This window comes from Phascolarctos cinereus, unplaced genomic scaffold (assembly GCF_003287225.1).
Source record: "Phascolarctos cinereus isolate Bilbo 61053 unplaced genomic scaffold, phaCin_HiC Scaffold_1;HRSCAF=81, whole genome shotgun sequence".
Taxonomy (NCBI): Eukaryota; Metazoa; Chordata; class Mammalia; order Diprotodontia; family Phascolarctidae; genus Phascolarctos; species Phascolarctos cinereus.
In genome coordinates, this window is record NW_027555514.1 from 88,961,172 (window position 1) to 88,982,470 (window position 21,299).

At 39.9% G+C, this 21,299-nt stretch overlaps 1 pseudogene; it reads left to right on the forward strand.

The window, feature by feature from the left end:
* The window catches only part of LOC110223894 (TCF3 fusion partner-like), a 33,511-nt pseudogene extending 22,504 nt beyond the window's left edge, over nt 1-11,007 (forward strand).
* The last annotated feature ends 10,292 nt before the right edge of the window (nt 11,008-21,299 follow it).

The window sequence follows — 21,299 nt, forward strand, 5'->3', positions numbered from 1 at the left end:
CACAGTACAATGTCTTGTATATACAGTAGGTGTTTAATCAATGCTTGTTGCATTGAATAGAAACAAATAGCAAACACATATGAGAAGACAGAAAAGATGTATCTATTTTACAAATACATTAGAGGCATTACAATTTGACAGTGATTTTAATTCCTTTGGATTGTATTGTTCTACATTAAAATCCTCCTGTGATGTCTCATCATGGTCACGTATCATATAGTATGTAGAGCAGACTTTAGACTCTTTAAAGTTATGAGGGCAAAACACAAACCCTGTAGATCCTAGCAACCTAGAAAACTGTAAGTATGGCCACAGCAATGAACTTCATGCCTGTATTCCAAGGGCCAACCTACTAGCTATGCTGAGAAAGGTTCAAAACCAAAGAGTCAACTATGAGGTGACCAATTATTTTAGAAAGAGAAACTCCTGAAACTGTCTTCTCAGGTACAGAGGGGTGACTGTCTGCTTCATTACAAAATGTTCCCATAGCAAGGAAGTCACAAACCTTTGAACTATCAAAAAATTTGGCAGTATTTTTTGTTCATTTTTTTCCATTTCTAAAGTTTTGCAGTTACAGGCCACAGTGATTTCTACAGTACAGCAATAAAGCTCAGTCACATTGAAGGCTGGCTCATCCTTGATCTGTTTACTGATAGCCAAAACAACGGTCTCAAAAATCCAGTACATAATAATAGGATGTTTGCAACTCCCAAAAGGTTGAAAAGTGCTGACGTGATTAGTTGTAAAACTGGGTAATTGTCTGGTTAATTTCCAGAGTATCTCTTCTACTGTTCTGTAGCTTTTCTAATTGGATAATCTAATGCAGAAAATCAAAAACAGGTTCCAGTGCTATAAAAGTTGCATCTAGTCATTCTTTTATGTCCAGATACTATTTTCCCACTAGATAACTCTGGCCAAAGTATTATCAACAATGGCATGTCTTTCTGTTTTGGGGTTTTAGGGTTTTTTTAGGCAATTGGGATTAAGTGACTTGCCCAGGGTCATACAGCTAGTAAGTGTCAAGTGTTTGGTCTGAGGCCGGATTTGAACTCAGGTTCTTCTGACTTCAGGACCGGTGCTCTTTCCGCTGCACCACCTACCTGCCCCCTTATAGCATGTCTTTCTGCAGAGGAAATTAGATTTTCTTGTTCCCTCTCCTAGAAATGGGGAGAATGATATTACATTCACATTTTCTATCATACAGCCCAGGAACATACGGCATTTGTCAGGCTTACCTATGCTTGCTGAAAATGACCAGAGTTTACTTTTTAAATGTTTCTGAAATATTAAAGGTGAAGGATGTTAAAGAGTGAGTCCTGCTTGAAAGAACCAACAATATCAAATTTCATTGTAATTTGGTTTTTCTTTCTTTCCCACTTGGTTGCCATTGTAGATTCCTGCTTCTTGCTAACCAGGTCAGGAGTATGAAAATAATCACTGTCAGAAGCAATTTCAACTGCAGAGCTCAGGGTAAGGATCATGAAGACATAGCAACACATACTCCCTGGGAATACAGAAGAAGGAAATGGTAGCCATCTACTTCTCATTGAAACTTGGTTCTCCAGGAGCTGACACAAGTTCACTTGGCTTCAGACAGTACTCCTGCCCTTGGAATAACTAAACTCCTCCCAAAGCTCATAAATTTTAGATGTCCAAGGGTTAAGACCCTAAAGTCTGAATCAAATCATTAGATTGGTGGGCTATTGGCAAAAGATTCTTCAAATGAAGTGCATGGCCATCATTTGTGGGACACAGCCCCTGTGCCTAAACTTCATCCCTCCCTCCCTAGTCAGATATCCTCCAGCACTCAGAAACACACAAATTATCTTGGCTTATTGTTCATCTTAATAACAACCTACTCAAGATGGTGGCAAGTTTAAATAGCACTTTAAAGTTTACAAAGCACTCTCCTCATCATCCTATGAGATATGTAATCCAAGCATTATTAGCCCCATTTTAAAGATGAGGAAATAGAAGTAGAGCTTAAGTGACACATCCTGGGCACCCAGAAAGTAAGTCTGCCTGTACTGAAATCCAGATTCCTGACTCCAATGCTCTTTCCATTCCATCATACTCTCTCTGCTATATCACCCCTTAGCAAGAAGTCCAAAATTACAAATCATGGTTTATATGCCAACTCATCAATGTATCAAGATCCAGTGATAACTAATGGATAGGATCTCATGACCTCTGACATAGATAAGCTCAAGAGAAGAGAGACAGGCTCAGAAAGTTTTACAGGGTACAAGGATGCAAAAATCACCACTGTGTAACTCTTTTGGTATACTCTATGCCTAAGACTTGTTACTGTTTTTGTTCTTGTTCAGTCATTTCAGTCATATCTGACTCTTGTGACCTCATTTAGGGTTTTCTTGGCAAAGGTTCTGGAGTGGTTTACCACTTCCTTCTCCAGTTCATTTTACAGATGAGAACTGAGGCAAACAAGACTAATGACTTGCCCAGGGTCACACAGCTAGTGAGTGAGTCTAGATTTCAACTCAAGAAGATGAGTCTTCTTGACTTCAAACCTGGCACTCTATTCGTTGTGCCACCTAGCTGCCCTAAGACCCTAAGCCACTTAAAATGGCACAGAGTGATTGGCTGAAATAATAAGAAATGTTTAGCCTATAAAAGAAAAGATGCAAGGAAGACATGATAGCTATGGCCAAGGATTTGAAGAACTGTCTCTTGAAAGAGGAATTAGTCTTGACCTTAATTTGATCCAGAGGCAGAGCCTAGAGTAATGGTTGAAAGTTTTAAAGAGGAAAATATAGGCTTGATATAAGGGGGAAAGAGCAAAAAGAAAAAAAATTCTAACAATCAGAGCTGTCCAAAAGTGAAATGGAATGCTTTGGAAAAGTGGTGACTCCCCCTCAAATGGAGGTAGGGTGACTCCTAGTTGGTAATGTTGAATGGGAATTCCTGTTGAGTAGGGTTAGATTGGGTAGATATTGAGGCCCCTTCCAATACTAAAATTCTGTGATCCTAATTCATATATCTTTTGCTTAGGGGGATTGATTCCTGTTAATATATAAAATAGGATCACAATCTCTTCAGAAAACCATCTCCAAATTAAAATGTAGGATGTACAACTTCTGTGGCACTTTCAGGTAGTCAGGTAATCTATATTCTCATTAGCATCTATCATACAGGGTAGCCCCTCTAACTGAATGTCTTATCCTTTTCCTGGTCTTATCTGAAAATTTGGGGAATATAGATCTGTTTGCTGATGCTGACCTGCTTGTGGAACAATAAATGATCACCTGATTACTTTGGATAACTTTCAGTTGTATTTTAAGTAAAATAATAGATATTTACTATTAAAGCAAACTACACATTTTCTGAGACCAAAGTATGAATCACATTTTATCTTGATGGCTGCTAAAATACAATTATAGTCTATAAGCTCTTGTAGCATCTGTATTTTTAATATAAAATCCATTTTTGAATCTGAGGATGATCTGACAGATACCATACATCATGACTGGCATTCTGGATTATCCATAGCCTTGTTGCAATATATTATATAGATTTTTTTCATTATGTTTGCTACATATATATTTATATGTACATATAGACATAAATATAAGCACACATAACTGTGTTTATATATGAGATGTATGCACGTGGAATAAACACAGGATCATGTTGCACAGAAGATTTTTCCCTCTCAGATTGGATTTTGGATTAAAAGGTACTATAAGGCTTAAAATTGTTATCCTTTATTCCATATTTTTAAAAATTCCTTTCTAGTTACCAGAAATAGAGCAAATATTCTAGAGGAAATGAGGGTATTTTCTTTTGTACAATGTGGTTAATAAGAGAAAAAAATATTCTAAACCCTCTTTCATGCTTTCTTTTGTGTTATTGGAATCAATGAGGCAGTGAAATTGAGTCAACTGGAAGGCCGAAGTTGTTGCCAATAGCTGTAATGAGGGAAACACTTCCACTCTGTGGATGCCTACAGTCAGTTTATAAATGCAGAGATGGTCTAAGTCGTTGGACTGGTGTGCCCTAGGCTGGCCTTTCTACTGTCACTACACCACGAAATATTTTGACAGAAGAATGAACAGCAGAGACAGGCAGCAATGTAGCTCAGGAGTATAGTAGTAGGACTTTCTCTGAATGCCTGTATTTAAGTTCCCCATTGCTGTATCTGTATGGGGGGGGGGTGGAGTCTCAGTCTTTAGAGCTTTATTTAAAGTGGCTTCAAGTCTTAGAGCAGCTGGGTGGCACAGGGAAGCTAGGTGGCACAGTGGATAGAAGGCCAGGCCTAAAGTCCAGAAGACTCATCTTCCTGAGTTTGAATGTAGCCTCAGATGCTCACTAGCTGTGCAATGCTAGGCAAGTCATTTAGCTTTTTGTCTCAGTTCCTCATCTGTAAAATGAACTAGAGAAGGAAATGGCAAACCACTCCAGTATCTTTGCCAAGAAAATCCCAAATGGGATCAAAAGAGTCAGATACGATTGAAACAACTGAACAAGAACAAAAACAGTAACAAGTCTTGGGCATAGAGTATACCGAAAGAGTTATACAGTGGTGATTTTTGCATCCTTGTACCCTGTAAAACTTTCTGAGCCTGTCTCTCTTCTCTTGAGCTTATCCATGTCAGAGGCCATAAGATCCTATCCATTAGTCATCACTGGACCTTGATGCTTTGGTGAGTTGGCATATAAACCATGATTTGTAATTTTGGACTTCTTGCTAAGGGGTGATGAAGTAGAGAGAGTATGATGGAATGGAAAAAGCACAGGAGTCAGGAACCTGGATTTTAGTACAGACAGACTTACCATCTGGGTGTCTCAGGATATGTCATTTAAGCTCTTCTTCTATTTTCTCATTTTAAAAATGGGGCTAATCAGGGCAGCTAAGTGGCACAGCAGATAGAGCAACGGCTCTGGAGTCAGGAGGACCTGAGTTCAAATCCAGTGTCAGACACATAACACTTAAGTGACTCTGGGCAAGTCACTTAACCCCAACTGCCTCGTAAAAAATAAAAATAAAAATAGGGCTAATAATGCTTGGATTACTTATCTTCTAAGGTGATAAGGAGAGTGCTTTGTAAACTTTAAAGTGCTATTTAAACTTGCCACCATCTTGAGTGGGTTGTTATTAAGATGAACAATAAGCCAAGATAATTTGTGTGTTTCTGAGTGCTGAAGGATATCTGACTAGGGAGGGAGGGATGAAGCTTAGGCACAGGGGTTGTGTCCCACAAATGATGGCCATGCACTTCATTTGAAGAATCTTTAGCCAATAGCCCACTGATCTAATGATTTGATTGCGACTTTAGGGTCTTAACCCTTGAACAACTAAAATTTATGAAATTTGTATAGAGTTTAGTTATCCCAGGGGCAGGAGTACTGTTTGTGTCAGCTCCTAGAAGACCAAGTTTCAGTGAGAAGTAGATGACTACCATTTCAACATCTTGGTTGCTCTCAATGGAATCTCTCCACGTTACCAAAGTCTCTCTTAAACTTTGGTATGCAGAACTGGGAACAGCATTCCATATGTGGTTTGGCCAGGGCAGAATACATGAGTCTATCAGCTCCTTATTCCTGGAAACTAGGTCTTTCTTAATTCCCCCCAAAATTTCATGATGCCACATTATATTTCTGACTCATACTGGACTTACAGAAAACTAAAAAGACCTAGATCTGTTGCAGAGAAACTACTAACCATACCTCTCTGATCATGTACTTGTGAAATTGATTTTTTTAACCTAAGGGCAATATTTTACATTTTATACTGCTGAATATCAATTTATCAGATTAAGCCCAATGATATACCCATCAAGAAATGGTCTGTGCAGCATTACCCTGACTTGCCAGTTAGCAATTTTGTCAAAAAATCAAATTATATTAGTCTCATATGACCTGTCCTTGACAAAACAGTGCTGTCTCTTTGCACTTATTGCTTCTTTTGCTAGATGTTCACTAGCCATAATCTCAAGGACCCATTCTAGAATTTTTCTAGGAAGCCAAAGTCAAGTTTATTGGCCTAGAATTTATAGATTCTATTTTATAGCTTTTTGAATATAGCTGCCTTTACCTATCTCCAGCACTGTGGTTCTTTTTTCCATTTTTCACAATCTTTCAAAAGTCACTGATATTAGACTAGCGATAACATCTGCCAGGTTTCTCAGTCCCTGACAAGGTAGCTAATCTATATCAGATGACTTGATTTCATCAAGGGAAAATAGTTCCTCTCTTTGTTGTAGTTCAGTCCTGTCTGACTCTTCCTGACCCCATTTGGGGTTTTCTTGGAAAAGATATCAGACTAGTTTGTCATTTCCTTCTCTAGTTCATTTTACAGATGAAAAGCTAAGACAAACAGGGTTAAGTCACTCACCCAGGGTCACAAAGCTAGTAAGTGTCTGAGGCTAGATTTGAACTCAGGAAGATGACTCTTCTTGACCTGAGGCCCAGCTCTCTATCCACTGTACTACCTCACTACCTTAGTTCCTCTCTTATTATCTCCTTATTTATCTTGACCATTAACTTCCTTTTAGCAAATTTAATTCTGTTTCTTCCCAGTGCCAAGTCATTCTCCTTGGCAGAGAAGACAGAAGAAAAATAATCCTTGAACAGCTCTGCCTTCCCTTTGTTATCAGTTCTAAATAATCCATCTAACCCAACTGATGGTTTTATCCCTTGCTGATTCCTCTCTTTTCCCCAATATAGCTTTTTTTAAAAAAAAATTTTTTTTGGTTGGCCTCATCAGCCTCAATTCCTTGTAAGCTTTAGGACTGCTGATACCATTTTTATAGCACTGTGAAAAGCTTTTATCTTCTGTTACCTCTCTATGCTTCCATCTTCCTTAAATATCTTAGGAAAAAATGAAGTTAGCTGGTGATAAGCTGTAACATTGAGAAGCAATTGATTAGGAAACTGCTGAAGTGAAGAGTAATGTTAGAAAGATGTAGGCAGGCAGAAGGGTGATGGCCTCATGGAGTGTAGAAGAAAGGCACTTGGAGAGAATTTGTTGTGTTTACCTAGCACTTCCCAAGAATATGAGATGCTATTGGAGGGCATTAACATCTAGTCATTTTAAAAATTAACTGATGCAAGTACAGTCCATCTGTCTCTACCACAACCCAGTGAATATATCCCTTTGCTCTGATCTTATGGTGTTTTTTAGTCTGAATCTGTGATTTACAAGTGTAATAATAATGGCTAAAACTTTTACGGCCGTTACCGTGTGCCAGACACTATGTTAAGTGCTTCTCTAAATTGTAAAGCACTAAGAACAGCACCTGGAACATAGTAGGCATTATATTAACATTGGCTGTTATTATTATCATCATCATCACCATCATCATCAGGATCACATAATTTGGTCATTTTGTATATCCCCCACAGTAGAGATGTCATGCATCTCAGGCCAGGCAACACTCCTAAGTGCTGCTGAACCAGATTAAAATGCAACTGAAAAACAGTTAACAAAAAATACAATAAAACATAGATAATGTTAATATGTGGTTTTCTAAGTCAATATCAATCATCAGAGATCTTTATGTTTGGATCAGTGCCCCCCACCCCATTTCTCTTTATGTTTGACACCACTACCCTACAGCACCTACCACAAGGCTGCTATATAGGAGGTACCAAATAAATACTGATTGAATTGTACCGTGAACAACCTATAAATATTAAATACTAGCAATGACAAGAATCAGAAAAGCCTAAGATCCTCTCAGTCCTAGGTGGCTGCCTTCCTAGCAATTATTCATTGGATCACTGCTGTTTGATTTCTCCCCAGGAAAAAGAACAGAATAGAGAAAGAAAACAACCTGTGATGGGGAAGAAGAATGAAATCGCTCAAATGCTATATGTGCCACAGATCCCAATTGCAACCTGACACAAATGAATTGTCTTATGCTTGAAGACAATCCAAGTGCCTTTGAATCAGGCAGCCCACAGCTGAACAAATGTTTCATGCTCTCCAATCTCTACATCAGAGGAAACAGTGTTAGAAGAAAGAGCAATTCTGCAAAAAAAAAAAAAAAGGCTTACATTTTCATCCTACAGTTTCCCACCTCCATGTATTCACACAGCTCCACCCCCATACCTGGAAGGCACTCCATCATCTTTGTTGAAATCATTTGCTTCCTTCAAGGCCCAGGTCAGTTGTTTCTCCATTATTGTTTTAAATTCCAGATAAGTTGAACAAACCTCAATTGTCATTAATACCTAAGGCAGGGGTTCTTAGCCTAGGGCTTATTAACTTTTTCAAAAAATATTTTGAAATTCAATATAGTTGGTTTCCTTTATAATCCTATGCATTCTACCTCATGCATTTAAGAACATTATTCTAAGAAGGGGTCCATAGTTTTCAGCAGACTGCCATGGGGTCCATGACACAACCCTGATAAGGTCTTTCTTGATGCCCTTAAATCATTAGTTCTCACTGCCACTTGAAATTACTTTGCACTTGTTCTGTGGTTACTTACCTGTATACATGAGGCCGCATAGCATGATGAATGGAGTACTGGATTTTGAGTCAGAGAACCTAAGTGTGAATCCCAGCTCAATTATTGATCCAGCTGTGTGACCTGTGCAAATCAATTCACCTCTCTAGGCCTCAGCTCCTCACCTGGAAAGTGAAGGGAGTGGACTAGAAGACATCAGAAATCCCTTCCGCCTCTTAATCTAAGGTCCTTTGAAGCCTTTGCTGATCCCCCAGTGAGAACAGGTTAATGATTTAGTGCTAGAAGGGACCTCCCATGACATCCAATCCAATCCTCCTCATTTTACAAATGAGAAAACTCAGGTGCAGAGAAATGAAGTGACATTTCAAAAGTCACCTCTCCAGTGTCTGACACGGAGAAGCCCACCTACACTTGAGTCCCCCCTGAAGCTCTAAGGCTTCTCTGTCTGCACCTTCCATTCCCTCGGGTCTTTGCTGCGGTGTTTGTGAAGATTTTGCTCGTCGATATCACGGAGCTTTTACTTGTGACTTCTGTGAAGTGTCGGAAAGCAGTGGCTCCTTCATGCTATCCTAACTTACAATTGGGAAAAAAAAAAAAAAAGGCTGCTCCAAGAAGAGGGGGGGGGAGGTCTGAGTCCTACCGAGGGACAGCCGCGGGGCGCCCGGGCCTTCCGCAGGGCGGCGCCACGGCTGGCGTGGGCTTCGCGGAGCTTTCGGCACCGCCCGGTTCGGAGCGGGCGCTGCGACTGCTCTTTGGCGGCCACGTCCTGGAGTCGGAGCTGGAGACGGAGGTGGAGTTCTTGAGGGGAGCCCTGGGTGGGTCAGGGCTTCTGGAGCAGGAGGGAAAGGAGGAGGAGGCCCAGGGCAGGCGACTCCGCTAGAGAGCTGAGCCGCCGCCAGGACCAGGCACTGGGCGGGCACTGCCGGGAGATAGAGCTGTTCAATGAGCAGGTCTTGAACAGATTTCACCAGGTGCAGAGAATCACAGGGAGACTCAGGCAAGAGCGAAGGTTCCTTATGCGAGTCCTGGATGCTCGCGGAGATGACTACCGAGAGAGCCCAGTTCACTATAGCCCTGGAGGATGAGGGCAGCCAAGGCCCTGATGCCTTCACCCCAGGAAATGTAGGGAACAAGTGCTCAGAAAAGGCAATCTTGTCACCCACCTTGGCGACCCCTTGGGCCTAGCAGTCCTCCACCTGAGGAAGGCCCCAATGAAAGAAAAAGGCGGAGGCAGAGGGCACCCTGGAATAGATGCCAAGGTGGGGCATTGCTAACCCCAAAGTTAGGTCTGTTGCAGTGTGAGAGGTTGAGAGGTTGTGACACCTCAAAGACCTGAATACAGGATGGGTCATCTGGAATGAATTCACTGACTCAAGCATTCTTTAAGTCAAGGTGGGAAAATTTATTGTTACGCTTTTCAGTGTGCAAGGATTCTTAAGGATTCCTGCAACCTTAGAGAGGTACAGTTAAAGTTTATATAGGATAAAATACAATAAAACATGTGCCAAATATGCTAACTAGGTGATTCAGGGTGGGATTAGGGAGTGGTTAAGGAGTGGTCAGTTCTTAAAAGAACATGCACTTCTTGTACCTAACGCCCAGGCGTTTTACCCAGAGTTCACTAGGAAAAGCCCACAAGGGGGGGCCACATGGAGGTGTGGTTTTAGGCCTGCTACATCACTAAGTCAACCAGAGTTCAGGGTAACTGAGAGTTGTCCAGTCTGCCACCAATCAATGTTTTGTTTGACAAGATAGATGTAGGGAGTATACATATGTCTTAAGTCTAGAATGCAGTTAATGAGGAGCCCAGGATGTAGATAATGAGATAGGGTGGTAGGATAGTATAGTAGTGGGTAAGAATATCTTTATGACCCAGTGCAAAGCCAGTTTAAACTAATAAATCCTTCAGGTGCTGTTTGGAACTGTACCAGGGAGAGAGATAAGGGTCTTGCTGGGGCCCACTCATGAGTAATTGCTAGGCACAGGGCCCTTGGGCTGGGGAGAAACTGTCAGGGACAGGGTTTCTGAGGCTAGGGAGAAATTGGGGTCCAAGTACAAGCACCCAAACATAAGCACCCAAGCATAAGCATCCAAACACCACATCAGGTCCAGACCAGATCAAAGCTGAGAATGACTTTGGTTTGAGCCAGATGAGGCCTTCATCACAGGAGGCCCAAACTACTTTCCTACCCCAGTTTCCTCCCCACCCCCACCCCCACCCCCCCCCCACAAAAAAGTAATAATAAATAAAACTTTGCCTCCCCTCAAAACAAAAGTGACAATGTTGAAATCACCTAAGTAGTAACTAGCAACAGTGTTGGGAGGCAAATCCAGATCCTTTGACTCCAAATTTATCACCCCTTCCACTACACTATGATGCTTACTCTCTTTCCTTCAATTTTCCCAGATTGCTTTATCTAGGTTTCACCTTTGCACAAATATCAAATTCTATCATGTGTCATACTTCCTCATATTTTGCCTTAGATTAGAAGTTCTTTGGAGACAGGGACTGTCTTTTTTTTCATCCTTATACCCTCAATATCTTGTAGGGTACCTTCCATATGATATGCGTTGACTAAATGTTCACTGAATCCCAAGAGGATTTTCTTTCATTCATTCATTCAGCAAATATTTACTGAACACCTATTCTTTCGATTGATATTTGTTGACTATTGCAAGGCACTATGCTAAGCACTGTGAGGAGCATGAAAGATCTAACTTGAATCTTGAGGAATTTGCATTAGAATGATAGTACCTGAAGACAAAATGCCTGGATGTGAAAAGTTAAATAGTAATCCCAGGTTTATTTTCAATTCTTCAATTCATCCTTGTGAGAGCTACCACCAAAGCAGATCACAACCCCTCAACTACCTGGAGGAGGGCCCTTACGAGTTGCAGTGACTAAAAAGTTTCTAACCCTGCAGCCAACCTGGAACTTCCTCCATGAACCTAGATTACAAACCCATCACACCTTAGTGGATAATTTGATGACTTGCTATAATCAAAAATATTCATTACTTGTGCCTATTCCTCTGTTGATAAGCCTCTTCAAATTTACCTAGACTAGTCCCCAGATAACAAGCATATTAGTCTCCCATCAAGCTCTTTTTCTGTGTGAAACTGAATCTCCCCATGTCACCTAGCAGCCCCTCACATGCCCAATACCACTGTTGATTGGCACAGAAGCTTTGATCTGCCCCGTGTCAAGCCTGAACCACTTTACCTGTCTTAGGTTGGTGGCCACCTACTCTCGAAGGTTTACCATATTGAAGCCAGATTTAGAGAGAATACTCACCACAACATGCAAAATGGTTAATACAAGCATTATTATCCCCATTTTACAAATAAGGAAACTGAGGCTCAGAGCATTTAAGCAACTTTCCAGTAGTCACAGAGATAATAAGAATCATACTTGGATTTGAATTCAGGGGTCCCAACTCCCAAGTCTGCCACTTTCCCCCATATGTTCCAATGTCTATAAGACTCTGTCCTAGGTAATGGAGTCTATTATGATTTGACTCTCCGCTTCTGCCAGTGGTGTAAACAACCTACACCAGTCTGAGCAATTTCCCACACTTGCAAGCCAGTTGGAGAAGTTTTCAGAGGTAGTCATCTACTACTACTACTACTACTACTACTACTACTACTACTACTACTACTACTACGACGACGACGACGACGACGACTACAACAATATCCTTTCAAACTCCAAAAATAAAGAACACTGCTATAGCTAAACGGCAAATTCCCAATTGTCCAGTGGGATCATCCAATTTTATCTATCACGTGAGTCAGAAACCACAAGAAATTACCCTCTCCAGTTGACTAGACTATTTTATAATTATGAATTGGCCAACTGGGGTAGTTTTATTAACACTTGGAACCACACAAGTACAAGTTAGTGGACTCCTGATGTGTCTTGCTTAACTTAAAAAATGTGTTCTTGAAAAATCATGTTAATCAGATTTTAGTAAATTATATCTTAAATGACTTAGGAGGTCATCTATTCATAGTAATCTTATGATGGTATCTTTTATAAACCATCCTCTAATTTGTCTTTGTTGCATATATGGTTTTCTATATTTCTGTATAGCTGATTTTTTTAAATCAACGGGTACCCTAAATAATTCACTAAAGATGTAACTTTCTAATGATGTGAAGGTATCGGTAAAAGGAAAATTGACTTGGCATTTAATGTTTTATATTGTAGCAAACTCAGGCTTTTTTCCAGGGAGTTGTCAAATCAGCTATGGTGGTGCATACCTGTAATCCAAACAGAGGCTAGTGGCTGTCTTAAGCTCGGGTGTTCTGAGCTTCAGTGGACAAGCAAATCAAATGCCTGCACAAAGTTCAGCATTAATATGGTGAGTTTGAGGGAGCAGGCTGTTACTAGGTGCTCTAAAGAGGGACAAATAGATCAAGGTCAGAAGTGAAACAGATCAAACCTCCTATGCCAATCAGTGAGACAAGGACCATTAACAACCTTTGCACTTTCTGCTTCAGTAAGGGAGACTAGATAGATAGATGTAGATATAGATATAGATCATGTGTATATACACATATACATAAAATACATACATACATGTGTGCCATTTTCCCATAAATTGTGAAGAATCTTGGCTCAGCCAAACTGCATTAAAAACGTTTGCTCAAAAGACACTTGAGTTTTAGCCTCTCTCTGCTAGAAACATGAATAGAACAATTTCCTTGCCACATGCTGATGCCTCCATGCAAGGATCTCTATAAAATGAAACAATAAGCTAGTGAGACAGGCCATCTTTTCAACTAGCACTTACTACTACATATAATATAATACGCTAGGAATTGTGGGTTACCAAGATAAATCCGTCATGGTGCTTCCTTCAGAGAATTTACTATCTGAGAGGTGGGCAATGAACTTTACTTGGAGATTGACATTCTGCTACTTACTGTGGGCAAGTAATGTAACTTCTTTGACCCTTAGTTCCTCATCCTGAAAGGGTAGGAGTTAGACTAGAAGGCTTCTAACATCTTTTTTGGCTCTTAATGTATGATCCTATGAACCTGCAGCCCAGTAGGATGGAGAACTGCAAATTTCTATGACTTTCCCAATACCACACGAGTTAGTGGTAGCAATGCCAGGGTATGGCAGAAGGGGAAAATCCCTGGCACCGAAGTCACAAGAGCTGGCTTTAAATCCCATCTTTGACACTACCTGGAGGATGTGAAGAAGGTCAATTAACCTCTCTGGACCTGTTTCTATCAATGTAAAATGAATTGGGATGGGGATGGGGGTTGAATTAGATGGCCTCCAAGGACTCTTCTGCCTCTGAATCTGTGATGTTATGACTCAAACCCCATGCCCCCTGACTCTTAACATGCCATGTGGCATAGCTGTAAATATTTCTATCTAGAACTCATTTTCCCTGTCTTTGAAGATCACTTTTAAGGAATAGTAGGACAATCTCCATTATCTGATTTCCACACATCATTCAAAGCCCTTGGCTCAGCCAAAGTACATCAGAAAAGTTTGCTCAAATAGACACAAGTTTTAGCCCTTCTCTGTTAAAAACACAAATAGAACAATTTCCTTGCCACATGCTGATGCCTCCATGGGGGGGATCCCTATAAAACAACAGCTATAACACAACAAATAGCAGGCAGGACCTAAATGTTATGGGTGTAACAGGGTCCTCAAAACAAGGTCAGTTCAAAGGCTCATTTGAGCTTTGGGTGAAAGTGAGGTCAGTTCTTCCTTTCTCAGTGCAGGATGTTTGTTGCTAACTCTAAATGCCAGTTTGCTCCTTCTCCCTCTGTTTTATGAGTCTCCAAGCAAACTTCCATTTAATGATTAAGTTCAGGTGTAATTTAGTGAATCCAGAGGAGGTAGTTTTTATTAACCCACTTACTGCCTATAAACATAAAAGAAGAGAAGAAAGACTGGGAGATAGAAAAGGAAGATGCAAAAATAGTTTGCAAAAAGATTTTGCATGCCAGGGCCCTGGAACATTTTCCTTTTTACTAGTTACATGGTGATGAATGGATATGGTTTATACACAATGTAAAGCCGTTATGAAATATGTAATTTCTTCAGAGTACCAAAAAAGTCTCAGGGCTTATAAAAATGGCATCTTAAATGTATGCCTGTAATTTTCCTCAGCACTCATAGCATCATATTTAGGTGATTTTGAAATGTTTTATGCATGTCACCATGGATCTTTCATCTTACAAAAAACAAGCAGAAGATTCACTGACAAGCATTGTAAAAGCATTATCAAAAATAATACATAAGCACTTTTCATTCCTGAATGACAGTTGGGGAAACTGTGGAAGCTGACCATTATTTCTTATTTTTACCTATATCTTTTGTTCTTACATCACATTTTCAAATATATCTCTCCTCCCTCCCCTACCTAGTGAGCCATCCCTTAAAACAAAGGTTTAAAAAAAAAGTTCATCAAAATTAACTAATTCATTGACTATATCTGATGGTAAATACAGTAGGTACTCCACACCTATAATCTCCCACCTCAATAATGAAGGAAAGGAGGTGCATTTTAATAAAAAAAAATTCTTCTCCAAGCCCAAATTTCTTCATCAAAATTATACAGTGTCAGTTTTGTGGTTTTTTCTTCTTTTTTTCCCATTTGTATAGTTGTAGTCATTGTGTATATTGTTTCCCGGTTCTGCTTACTTCACTACATTACATGTCTTCCCCTGCTTCTCTGAATTCCCCATAGTCATTGTTTCTTGTGGCAAAGAAATATCCCATCACATTTATGTATCACAATTTGTTTAGCCATTCCCCAATGGAAAGATGGATTCTATTTTACATAATTCAATTCAACAAATATTTGAGCACCTGCTGTCTGAGAAACATTGTAAAGGCTGCTAGGATAGATACAAAGTTTAGATAATAATAGCAATAACTAGTATTTATATAATACTTCAAGGTTTGCAAAGTGCTTTACTGCATTTGATAAGACATTTTCCCTGCCCATATGGAATTGACATCAATATATGACATACTCCCTGCCCATATGAAGTTAACAGTTTGATAAGAAGACAATATATATATATATATATATATATATATATACACACACACACACACACACACACACACACACACACACACATATACTGATAACCATAATTCACTATATCACACAAAAATTACATTTGACTGATATGACACAAAGTTCTAAGGGAGATGTAAGAGGAAAGATCATTATTAACTGAGATGAAGGGTAGAATCAGGGAATCTATATCTAGATGAAATCTTAAAATGTTAGAACTAGAAGAAGACTCAGAGGTCATCTAATTTACCCCTTCATTGTACAGATGAGGAAAATGAATCCCAGAGAATGAAAGTGATTTGTTCAAGGTCACATGTCTACTAACTGTGTGGTGAATACTTTCTTATCTTTTTTCTCATGAGATTCTCCTAAGACCTTGGTGAAATAGGCAGGGCAGGCATTGTTATTTCCATTTTACAGAGGAAAGAACTGAGGCTCAAAACAGTTATGAAGTATGGTAGGGCAAGTGCTTAATGTGGAGTGAGAAAAATGGTCTTCAAATCCTTACTGTGGTAATTATATCCGTATCACCTGAGACAAGTCACTTCACTTTTCTGAGGTTCAAATTCTTCATCTGCAAAATGAAAGACTGGACTAAATGATCTATAAGGCCCCTTCCTGACCTGAAATTCAAGGATTCTACACAAATGTAAAGTATTCCTTCATTCCCCATCAGATCTCACTTAGCATTTTGTTTTTCATCTCTCCAATGCACATATCATGTAAAGTGGCCAATTACAGTTACTCATGTATGGAACCTTTCCTCTTTTTAGCACAAAAAAATTTCATGGGTAAATTCACACTGCATATTTTGTTGGAGCTAAAGGAATATTAAAATGACAGTGCTTAGTGCATAAATTGATTTGAAACCCTTGCAACAAATCTGTAGCCTCTCTACTCCCCTAACTCTCATCCTATATCCACCTGTCACCTATAGGTTCTCAACCCACAGGATTGGCTAAAGCACCTGTGAATTTGTAAAAATTCTTAATCCTATGACATCACCAAGATTATGTCTCCAGCTACCAGTAGGGGGAAAACTAGAACCCAGAAATCCTAACTCTTAATGTAACAGTTTTTCCACCAATCCAGATGGCCTCCCAAAGAAGTCTCACTTAAAAATTTAAACAGAGAGAGAGACAGAGAGACAGAGACAAAGACAGAGAGACAGAGAAAGAGAGACAGAAAGAGACAGAGAGAAAGAGTAGAGACGAGAGAGAGAGAGAGAGAGAGAGAGAGAGAGAGAGAGAGAGACAGACAGACAGACAGACAGACAGAGACAGAGAGACAGAGAGACAGAGAGAGAGAGACAGAGAGAGAGACTGGAAGTCTGAGCATTAAGTGAACTGCCAAAGTTACTTTCAAGCTTGCACCAGGTAGAGATTCCTGGAACAGTCACAAGCACATCAACAATGAAAGGACAGCAGAGTAGTACAAACAGCTTGATCACAATCCTCACTGACAAGCCTCTTTGGAGAGTTCAGACAGGAACAGAGAGACTAAGAGGGCTAGGAAGTGGGATTTAAAATCTGGCAGCTTCCCAGCAGACAAATCATGATATGGCTATCATTACTGCTATTAGAAACAAAGCAAGAAAAAAAGCATCTGCCCTGAATACAGAGAGAGAGAGAGAGAGAGAGAGAGAGAGAGAGAGAGAGAGAGAGAGAGAGAGAGAGAGAGAGAGAGAGAGAGAGAGGGAGAAGGCTCTGTGAAGCTATACCTAAATATAGAGAGCACTTCTGGTATCACACCTACAGTGTTTGGTACTGTGCAAAGAATTTAAATCATTTAGAATTATAACAATAATCACTAATACCCTGGTTTTCATTGGATTTAGAGTCAGGAGACCAGGTTTTGACATTCTTGGTTCTGACATTCACTAGCTTTGTCACCTTGCTTCAGTTACTTAACCTCTCTGGGTTCTATTTTCCACATTTGCAGAATGTAGAGGTTGGATTAGATGGCCTCGAAGGTCCCTTCCTGCTCCAAATCTATGATCCTCTTATCCTAAAACCTGGTGCAAATTATTTATCCAATGGTTATCCCTGCCTACCTGACAAGGATGTAATGAGGATCAAATGAAGTGATGCATGCAAATGTGTCTTATAAACTGCAAAGGACTATAAACACTCAATGGGTTATTTAATTCAACTCCACAAATATTTATTATGTTCCTATCATGCAAGCCATTGGAGTACCAAAACAAAACAGTCCCTGACTTCAATGAACTTACATTCTAATATAATGAACTGTAATATACCCTTGTTTTGATAATAATATACTTTTTACATGTATAAATATAGTTTGTAAGTGCTTTCATATTTTATTTCATTTGAAGCTCAACCTAACCCTATTAAACAGGGAGAATAACCATGATTAACTCCATCTTTAAAAAAGGAAACTTAAGTACAAAAAGCTTCAGTCACTTTCCCAAAATCTCACAGATAATATATGTCCTACCCATATAGTCATTGCCATAGAAATGTGGTAACTGAGGCATCTACCTACAAATAAGGTATCTGCTAGTGAGCCCAGAAGACTACCTAAAGTTCCCAAGTACTGATGGTCTTACATGTGACTTTGAAGATAATTCTGGGAAAAAGCAAGGGAGACAGTAGAGGCAAAGGGTATGACATACAGAACTGATGAAGGCACAGGATGGGTAGCCCCAGGACTCCATTCCAGATCATAGATTATGGAACAGTAATGGCCAGGAGTAGAAGATGGTGGAGTCAATTAATTACACGAAGATCCAAAGTGAGACTGTTCTACAGTTGCTAACTATGCGTGAAACAAGAGAAGCAAGATAGTGATCTTCAGACCCTGGAACAAGTAAGGAACATCAACCCAATTAATTACATCTTTCATTCACTCTATATTCATCCCTTGAGGGAGAAGTGGTTTTTCTGTTTGCCAGTCAATGCTTTCACTTCTTGTTTTTCCCCTTGTTCGATGGCATTGGGTAAGTTTGGTTTCCTTGTTTACTTTTATGTCTTTGCTACTTAAGCTGTTATTGTAGAAATTTGATAATCATCAATTCACAGCCTCCTTGGTTATTAAGTTTCCAGAAAGAGAGAAAAGGAGAAAGAGAGAACAAGAGAGAGTCAGAGAGAGAGGGAGAGGTGAGTTTGGAAAGAGACATGGAAAGAGATAGGTGAGAGCAGGAGGGAAGGGAAGCCAAACCACTGAAATGGATAGGAAATTTTTTTCCCCTTAATAGAAGCTTGGGGGTCAGAATCAAAGAGAGACAAATAGAGCATCTATGCAACTATTAATGATATTATTAGAGATCATTCAAAGCCTAAACTTGCTCCCTTTCTATATGAACTTGATATTAAAAGAATAGGAGTGAGCCAAGAAAAGTCTAATGGGCACTTCAAAAAGTTACCTCTTTCCGTGGGTCTAGAGTGGCCCAACCCAAGGGTGAAAGGAAGCAATATTATCGTTATTATAGCATTTTGTAGTGCTTTACAAATATTCTCTTATTTTATCTTCACAAAAACTCTGAAAGTGAGGAGTTATTATCCTCAGATTAGGAAACTCAGGGTGAGGGAAGTAAAATAACTTGCCCAGGGTCATAGAGCTAGTAAGTTTCTAGGGCAAGATTTGAACTTGGATCTTTTCAACTCCAGATTCAAGGATATATAACCACTATTGTTCAAAGAATATAGCAGCTTTGGGGGGGGGGGAGAGAGAGAGAGAGAGAGAGAGAGAGAGAGAGCTATCATTGTGCTTGGAAACTGGTAGCACCTCCATGAGGCCAGTGGTACAGAGGCAAAGGATCAGAAGCAGTTTAGGACTGAGGGGTACTGATATTAAGCTCCAAATTGATTGATTCCCTTTGCTTTCATGTAAATTCTTTATTGACCTGCAAACAGTATCGATTCAGTGGCTGATACAACTGTCACCAACCAAACCTAGAGCTTACTTAGAAAACACATCTCAACTCTCTGGCAGCCCCATCCCCAACAAATAAGGGCCAGTGAACATCTATGTGCTACATAGCACTGTCCATGGTACTACTACTTAGACTGATTACCCTTAATGGGGCCATAAATACTTTTCTTGAAAAAAGAATGGCCCATATAGAAATAAAATGAGATAAAAAAATAAGTTGAATAAGCTTGTGGGTCCTGCATCCCCTGCTTCTGTGCCTCACTTCCCTCTCCCAGTATCAACATATAATATAGGTACCCAATACCTCAGGCTTCCTGGAACCCTCACACTTAGCCTTCCCCTCAATGAATAGTTCATGCCACAAACCTATTCCTCTTCCTTTGCTTAAGATGAAGCAACCTCACAAACAAATGCTGCCTAAGGTGTTAATGATGAATAATACTGTAGTATGTCCTCAAAAGAACTATATAATCCTTTCATCTGAGAGGAGGCATAATAGTTCAGTAGAAAGAGCACTGAAAATGGAGTCATAGGACCTGAATTTGAATGCCAGCTCCACTACTTATTACCTGTATGGCCCTGGGCAAATAACTTCTTTGTGCCAGTTTCCTTGTCTATAAAATGAAGACATTAGGCTTGATGATTTCTGTTCTCCCTTTCAATTCTAGATCTAAGAACCTATGATCCTAGTTTAAAGGAACCTTAGAGATCATGTAGTCTAACTTCCCATCCAATGTAGGAAACCTCCTTTAAAGTGTCCTTTCAGGGTTATTTTCATTTCTAAAAAAGAGTCCTGGAGTCAACAATGCTGAGAGCAGGGACTTTTTTTGTTTTGTTCTGTTTTGGCTTTGCCCTATATCCTCAGCACTTAGCATGATGCCTGGCACTTAATAGGCACTTAATAAATGCTTGTTGACTGACCTTAACACAAAGGAATGCAAATCTAAGGGTAGGATTTCAAGTAACTTTATAGGCCCATAGAAGGGCAAAATACTATTGGGCAAAAAGGGCCCTCAAATCATACCAAACAAGAAGCTATTCATTTTACCTATATATAAGGCCAGCCTTAAGTCATACCATCAAATGACACACATCATTTGGTACTTACACACACACACACACACACACACACACACACACACACACACACATACCCTATCCCCTCCAATTCCCACCCTTGCCACAGAAAAAGTCTTCTAAAAGTACTTCACTAGTAGAGTTGGCTGCTTAAAGAGGTCTTTTCCATTCCAGCCACAAATGATGTTTTGTGATGCTGTCAGTGAGGACATTTTAAGAGCTGGTCCTACTCTGCCTGGGGTCCCAAAGGGGAGAAAGAGTGCCTTTGAGCATCCATTACTGTCCTACCTCAGAAGGCTTTGATCTGCAATGATCCTGCTCTAGTGAGCTGAAGCGCTACTGGCAGCTTTGACAGCAGTGTGCCCAGGGTCTGAAAAATCAGTTTCTTTTATTTCAATATACAAAAGACATTTCTAGGGAATCAACACTTGAGGCAGGGCAATGTAAATAGATTATGCAGCTTTGGGGATGATTAAACTCACTTAACCTCTTAGCTCTGAGGTTAGAAGATCACCCAAATTAGGGCTATTATGACCCAAGAGAGCAATCGTATGATGGGTTGTTTCAATAAGTCCCAAATGTTTTATGACTGCTTTGACTATTCCTAGCTTCTTAGCCTTCACAGAATGACAGCATCTCAGAAGTGGAAGGAATCCTTTAATCCAACAACCTTGGTTTACAAATGAGAAAAATGGGGGTTCAAAGAACTGAAGTTGGGGGTAGAGCCAAGATGGCCAAGTGAAAGCAGTAACTTGCTTGAGCTCTCCCCCAAACCCCTCCACATACCTATAAAAAATGGGTCTAAACAAATTCTAAAGCAGCAGAACCCACAAAA